Raw genomic sequence first — 7,702 nt, forward strand, 5'->3', positions numbered from 1 at the left:
TGAGTGGTGGCAAGTTTGGACAACTGGCTGGGGCATGATGGATGGGATGGCAGACAGATGGATGGATGGATGGGCTGGTGGAAAGATAGACACACAGGAGCTGCCAGGAGGTGACTACCTGGCTGGGAAGGGCTGTCTGGGAAGTGATGGATGGGACACAGAGAGGGCTGTGAGGGGCTGGGCCCATTGGGGAATGAAGGGAGGAAGTAAGGATGGATAGAGGGACAGACAGACTGACAGATGAGGGAGACAGATGAGGAGTGGGGGAGGGGTGGGTGGGGGGTGGACGAGTGATGAGAGACCCTGCTGAGCGAGGGGACAGGGTCTTGCTGGGGAGGTTGTTCCAGAGATGATGCCTAGGACTGGGTGAGGATGGATGCTCACTGCTGGGCTGGCTACAGACAGGTGGACAGACAGATGGACTCGTGGATGGATGGGTAGATGGATGGGGAAGATAGCTGAGGAGTGACCAAGGCCCTGCTGGGACTGGTTGATGGAGACGGCTAGACAGATGGAGGGAGACAGGACAGGAAGCAGGGGCAAGGGTGGGGTGGGTTAGGAGCTCCTGTCTTGTCCCAAGGTTGTCCCTACCGAGTCCCCTAGACATGCGTGCCTGGACGTGTGTGTGTGTTCAGACATATGCAGTATTGGGGCCATGGCTGTGTTCACAGTACTTCTCAGTGTGTGTGTAGACTTGTGAGCACACAGGCCTGGTGATGGGCATGAGAATAGAGGCCTGGAGTGTGAGGTCCCTGCCCTTCCCTCAGGGGCTAGTAGGGTCCTGCTGGGTTTATCCAGGGCATGGTGGGAAGGGGACCTAGGGCAGGGTTCCTGGTGAATGAAGCCTTGTGTGCTTGTCAGTGGTGTCAGGGCGGAAAGGGGCTTGGGGTCAGACTAGGAGGTTTTCAGAAAGCAAACAGAGCAGCTTTCCTACCCTTCCTCCCTTCCTCCTCTGAGCCTCCACCAGGCCTGAGGCCAAACAGACAGGACTCAGGCAGGCGGGTGGTGCCTGGCAGGTACTGTGCACCTGGGCCCCCAAATACAGTGTCAGCAATAAAAATGATCACTGCTGACATTTGCGGAGGACTTGCCACGTGCCAGGCATTGTGCTGAGAGAGTTGTTTATACTTTCACGGCTCCCCCACAAGGTGGGTATTGTATTATTTTTATCTCCAGTTGACCAAGGAGAAAACAGAATCTCGAGAGGTGATGCTCCTCACAGGAGATGGTGGCTGTGGAAAGCCAGAAGTGTACCCTCAGCCCCTTGCCAGCCACGGCCAGATCTGCCTCGCCACATCTGCACAGGGGACTCTGGTTGGCAGGGGGACCCTCAGAACACAGAGCAGGGAGCAGGGACAGGAGTGACCTCCGGACCCTTGGTTAGCACTGGGGGCCACGGAGCCCGACGGGCTTGGATTCGGATCCTGCCTTTGTGACTTGAGCAGGTCACTTCATCTGTCTAAGTCTAAGCCTCAATTTCCTTGTCTGTGAAATGGGGAACATGCCGCTCACAGGAGCTGTTGTGAGGGTGAAATAAGATAATGTAGGAACAGCACCTGGCAGGTCTGAGCACCCCAGGGCCACAGCAGAGGATCCTGGAACTCAGGTAAATCCACTGGGGCCCCTGGTCACACACCCCACCTTCTGCAGTAGCAGGAACCCCCCATTAGTCCTGTCTCTGGAATGCGTCCTGGGCCTCTGGGTGTGGCTGAGCTCCAGGTGGTAGCCTGGGCCATCTTCTTTAAGTGGGGGAGCCACTGTTTCCCCCCCAAGGTACCCACGAGGAAAGTGAGGGAAAGAGAACAGAAACAGCTAGCCCAGATCACACTGTGCTGTGAAGCTGCCACACTGTGGGCTCCTTCATTCCACAAAGCTCCAGGCCGGGCTGCCGGGGCAGGTACACCATGAAGAAGGCAGGCAGCAGCCCGGCCCTCTGGGAGCTGACACACTAATGGAGGTGGGTGGGGGAGGGGGACAGACAATAGTCAAATAAACAATAATATGTAGAGCATGGCAGTGGGTGGTAAGTGAGATGGAGAAAAACAGCAAGGAAGGGAAGTAGGGAGTCCAGGGGTGGGGCCCCGTGTTGCTGTTTAATTTTAAATAGAGTGGTCAGCTAAAGGAGGTGAGGGAGCCGGCCCTGAAAACTGAGTGGGGGGAGGGAGTGATCCAGGCAGAGGGAGAAGTAGGTGCAAAAGCCCTGAGGCAGGGCTGCCCTATTCCTGTATCCAAATTCACTGATGCCAAAGGTCTTGCTGAGGCACCTTCTCTGCAGCTGATAGCCTTTGAAGGTCAAGGGAAGTGATTAGTGGGACTTCCCTGGTGGTCCAGTGGTTAGGACTCCGCGCTTCCACTGCAGGGGACACGGGCTCCGTCCCAGGTTGGGGAACTAAGATCCCACATGCCTCTTGCGCCGCCCCCCCCCACCCCCGCCAGAAAAAGAGAGAAGCGATTACACTGAGCTAGGACTCAGAAGGCCAGTTCTGTAGTCTTCACGCAGTCTCTGTGACCTCCAGCAAGTTCTTTCCCCCTCTGTGGCCTCAGTTTCCTCCTTTGTAAAATACAGAGATTGGACTTGATCTCCTAAGACTCCCTTTCAGTGGCCTTGCTATGACTCGGTCAGGGGAGGCGAGGTGGTCCCAGCAAGGGCTTTGACCCCTCAGGCTCCTGACCTTGAGCAAGTGACTCTGACTTCTATGAAACTCAGTGTTCTCTGTAGAATGGGGGTAGAATCCCTGCTTCTCGGGGTGCTTGTGTGTATATATGAGGTGGTGCTACAAAGCTCTCAGGTCAGGGCCTGGCACATAATCGGGGCTCAACAAATGGGCTCTGCTTTTACTTAGATTTTTTAATAGTTTATTTTTCTTAATATTTATTTGTTTATTTATTTGGCTGCACCGGGTCTTAGTTTGCAGCACGCGGGATCTTCGTTGCCATGTGCGGGCTCTTAGTTGCGGCACGTAGGATCTAGTTCCCTGACCAGGGATCGAACCCAGGTCCCCGGGCCCCCTGCATTGGGAGCGTGGAGTCTTAACCCAAGTCCCTACTTTGATTTTTTTAAACACCTGGTTAAGGACTGGCACTCAGAGAAGGGTGAAAGGCCAGTGGTCCGGGGATCAGAGAAGGCTTCTGGGGTGGGGGGTAGGGGGGTCTAAGCTCAGTTTGGAAGGGGAAGAGGATGTGGCCAGATGGGGAAGAGAAGGCCAAGAGGAATGGGGGGTGTCGTCCGGGAGCCAAGCACAGGAGGAAGGGGGCTCTGAATCCAGGTGCAAAGCAGGCAGAAGATGGGCACCCAAGCGACACTGATCAGGGACACACCTCACTCCCGCCCCTCCTCCCAACTGAGGCCCCACCCCACCCAGAGGCTCTGTCCCTTATCCAGGCCCCACAGGCAGGATTTTCAGGGAACCCACTTCAAAGGATCCCAGGAAGCTTGAGCAAGTCCCAAAGGAAGCGGCACAGCCTCTGACCCAACTCTGGGGATGGGGGAAGCCCTACAATTATGGGAGGCCTTCCTCCCACACTGCCCCTGTCCAAATGAGGGAGCCCACATTTAAGTTCCCCTTCCCTGACCGTCTCACTGGGGAAGGGGAGCTCAGTAACACTTCTGCTCAGGCAAGTTCACTCCAAAAACCTTGCCTGAAAAGCTGAACTTCAAGTCCCACTGTGTGGTTGCAACTGGGGAGTGTGTTCCTTTGAGAAAGATGGAGTCCTAGAACCTGCGTGGTACTAGGTACATTTACTGAGCACCTACTGTATGCCAGTCTCCATGGGGCATGGCAGGATGGAATAAAACTGGGCTTCTATCCCTCAAGGAGCCCCCTGCTTAAAGGGGAGGGAAGGTGAGGAAGTAATTATAACACAGTGTGAGAGCTGAGGTCTGTTCCAGGGTGAGATGATTTTTTTGCCTAGGAGTGCCCAGCTGGCTTTTCGAAGTGACTTTGGATTGTAAAGGTAACAGTAGCTAAAATGTAACGCTCACTCACCCTGTGCCAGACATGGTGCTAAGGGTTTAACATATAATCTCGTTTAATCCCAGCAGCAGTCCTGGAGGGTGGAAACCATTATTATCATGCCCATTTTACAGACGTGGCAGTTGAGATGATAAGGCTTGCCCAAGGCCACACAGGTGGTTAAATGGCAGAGTCCAGGTCTACTGGACCCATCACTCATTCATTCATTCATTCACCCACCAGATCTCTCTCGGCACATGCTGTAGGCCAGGTGCCCGCCTCCATTTGGGGGCTCCAGTGTCTCTTCTGTGTTGCTCCAAGGTAAGCCTTGAAGAAGGAATAGGAGTTGCTGAGGTGGAAAGGGCATCCAGGGAGAGGGTATAGCTTGGACAACGGGATGCAGGCATGAAAACACATGGTGTGTTCAAAGAAACACAGCTAGACCGGGCTCTGGACTGAAACACACTTAACTTTTTAGTTCTACCTCTGCCATGTCCTGGCTATATGACTCTAGGCAAGCAAGTTCTCTCTGAGTCTCACTTTCTTCACCTGCAAAAATGGGGACCATATTAACCCTTCCGGGGCTTCTGGGAGGATGAGATGAGTTTGCATAGGTAAAGGTGGCTTGGCGCATAGTAGGCCTTCGAAAAAATGAATTGAAAGAATGGAGAGAACTGATTTAGAGGGTCACCATCAATTGTGAGCACCTCTTGAGTGAGTCCTTGTACGGGGCACCGTTCTAGCTGATGCCAGGATTGCAAAGGGGTGTTGGATTTGTTCCTTGCCGCAGGGAGCTTACAGTCTAGTCGAGAGACAGTTCAGAGGCTCCGAAGACAAGAAAGAGTTGAGCTGGCTGAGGCCAGGGTCCTGGAGGGCATGTGGTACAGGGGCTCCAGAGGCTCAAGGGAGGGCCTGATCCCTGGGGACCTCACTGCGGAGGTACTCATTGGACTGGCCTTGAAGACTCCAGCAGGGCATAAGTCCAGGCATCTGGGCTGGGGCGGCGCTTTGGGTTCTGTGGAATTCAGTGTTTTGAGAGGCAGTGGAAAGAGGTACCTGGGAGGGGGTGTGCCGCATTCAGGCTGCCTGGGCTAGAACGCTAGTTGTTTTCCAGCTTTTACAAGCAAGTCTGATGCTCTGCAACAGGGCACAGTAACAGTGCTCACCTCCTGGGTGAAACTACTGTTTCAGTGTTTATCTTTGTCATCTGGTTGCCACCAGCCCCTAGCCAAGTCCTAGCAAAGGGTGGGCACCTGAGCAGGCTGGTGGGCTGGAGGTGGGGATTAGGAGGTGAGGTCCGTGCAACCACACACACACACACACACACACACACACACACACACACACACACACACACACACACACACACACACACACACTCTCAGGCTCCACCTGCCCGTACCAGAAGGCTTACTTGCTGCTCAGGCCCCGAGGGCTCTTTGGGGCCTTTATGGGGTAATTCCATCCCCAGTAGGGTTTATTATGTCACTATAAATACCACTTTTCTGTGCCGCTGTATAAGACGCACTGACTCACCGAAGAACTTTCCTTCTCAGCATCCAGTCACCCAGAGCGGGAGGGACTCGGGGTGAGACAGGAAGAGAGGGAAGGGCGTTGTCACCAGGTGAGTGACTAAAGACCAAGGAGCTGCCCCCACCACTCCACGCCCTGCTGCCCTCACACACCACGCTTCCCACACGCCTCTGCTCATGTCCTGTGTCATAGATGAGCCACACTTAGCTCTGGGCTCTCAGCCCACAGCTGGGCACATCCTGCAGGCACTCAGCCCACAGCCAACAGGGCCTGCCTGCACCCCAGCATGTGGGTTTGCATATGTGCGGGGCCACACATGCAAACCCACACATGCAAACCCACACATGCCACACAACGACTTTCACATGATGTCGAACTTGCCAACACCTTCATTCACTCATCAGTTCATACATTCAGCAAAGGTTTGCTGAATACCCACTATGTGTCAGATGCTGTCTGTTTTCCACAAACATCCCTGCCCTCTTGGATCGCGTCTTCTAGTGACGCGCCCAACATTCAGAGCCTGCAATGGTATGTAACACACATGTACAAAGTCTTACATACAACATACAGGAAATCTTACGCTCACCACACAATGTCCATAGCCCAGAGGGTTCAACACAAAATGCAAAACACTTATCCATACCATGTACTACACACACACACACACACACACACACACCCCTCACCGGCCATGCGCAGCACCCTGTGCACACCGCCCGCCCCACCCGCTACAGATGCTGCTTCCTCTGGCCGCACCACGTGTGACCATAATAACAGCTGAGGCTTAACAAGCGCGCTCCGTCATCCTGGCTTCTGCAGTTAACATGCATGATCGTATTTGATCTTCACAGTAACCCTCTGAAGTAGGTTTATACGTCTTCCAGATGAGCAAACCGAGCCTCCAAGAAGTGAAATGTCCAAAAACTCATAGGCTGACTCTACAGCCTACAGTCTTGACCACTGCCAAGTACGGCACACTCACAGTCACACACAGATCCTCTCATGTCCACACATGCTCACACACACACACACATGTCCACACACTCAATCTCATGGACACTTGCACACTCACACACTCAGAAGACCAAGGCTCTCCTCCCATCATCTTGGTCAAAGCCTTTAATTATACTATCCCAACACCTGTAATTAACCCTCCCACCCCCTTCCAAGGGAGATGTCTGGACCCGCTTCCCAAGGGCTGGCGCCAAGGCTGAGGGGCCAAGATGTCCACATCTGGCAGGGAGGACCTAGGTACCAGAGTAAGTCAGTGTGGCTGTCTGGTGAGCAGGTCCAGGAGAGTCAAGAAGAGGATGGGGTGAAAGAGAAGGAGGTGGGCAGAGGGGGTTGTAGCCTCCCAGGAAGCCAGGCTTGCTACAGCTGCTCCTTCTGGACTGGACTGGCCAAATGGCGATTGGGCAACAGGCAACCGTGGGTGGCCAGGCAGGCAGGAGAGAGGACATTTCCCGTTTGTTTCACTAGCACCAGCCACTTCTGTCAGGAGGGGAGATGAGCTCATGTCTGAGGAACCGTTGGGGAGAGGCCCCTTGAAGGGGCAGGTGGGAAGCAGGTGTCCTGTCCTCCAAAGTGTCAAAACAGACCAACTGATTCTACCATGCCAGGGTTGGGGCATAGGGGTGCTCTACCCAGCAGCCTCTTGCCCAACCTTTCCCAATATGGGCAGTGGTTAAAGCAGAGACTACCCAGATTCAAATCCTGGCTCTACTACCTTTGAGCTGTGCAACCTTTGCGCATATTGTTTAAGCTGTTGGAGCCTCGGTTTACTCGTCTGTAAAATGGGGATAATGACATCTACCTCCCAGATGAGAATTAAAGGAGATCATGCATGTCTGGCTCATTTTTAGATGAGGTTGCTCTCAGATTACTGTATTCTTAGAGGCCCCTGAGCAGAGAAGCTCCCCCTGACCGCCGACGGTTTGGTGCACGGTTTAGAAATCCCAGGAAGAGGGGCATCTGGGTCTATTTTGGAGCTCTCTTTCCAGGCAAGCTGCTAAGCAGGCAACTGCTTCTTGACCCTCCAGGCCATTTCAGTTCAGGCCACCGGGCCAACGTTGAGCTCGGTCCCAGAGGGCAAAGGGTGAGAGTGGGGGATGGCTCAGCGCAAAACCATCCCCACGTCTGGGCCGAGGATTCCCGGCTCAGAGATCCTCGAGGACTAGCCCTGGTTGCACTGGCGCTTGGAGGCGCTCAAACTT

This window comes from Grampus griseus, assembly GCF_964374135.1.
Source record: "Grampus griseus genome assembly, chromosome: 1".
Classification (NCBI taxonomy): domain Eukaryota; kingdom Metazoa; phylum Chordata; class Mammalia; order Artiodactyla; family Delphinidae; genus Grampus; species Grampus griseus.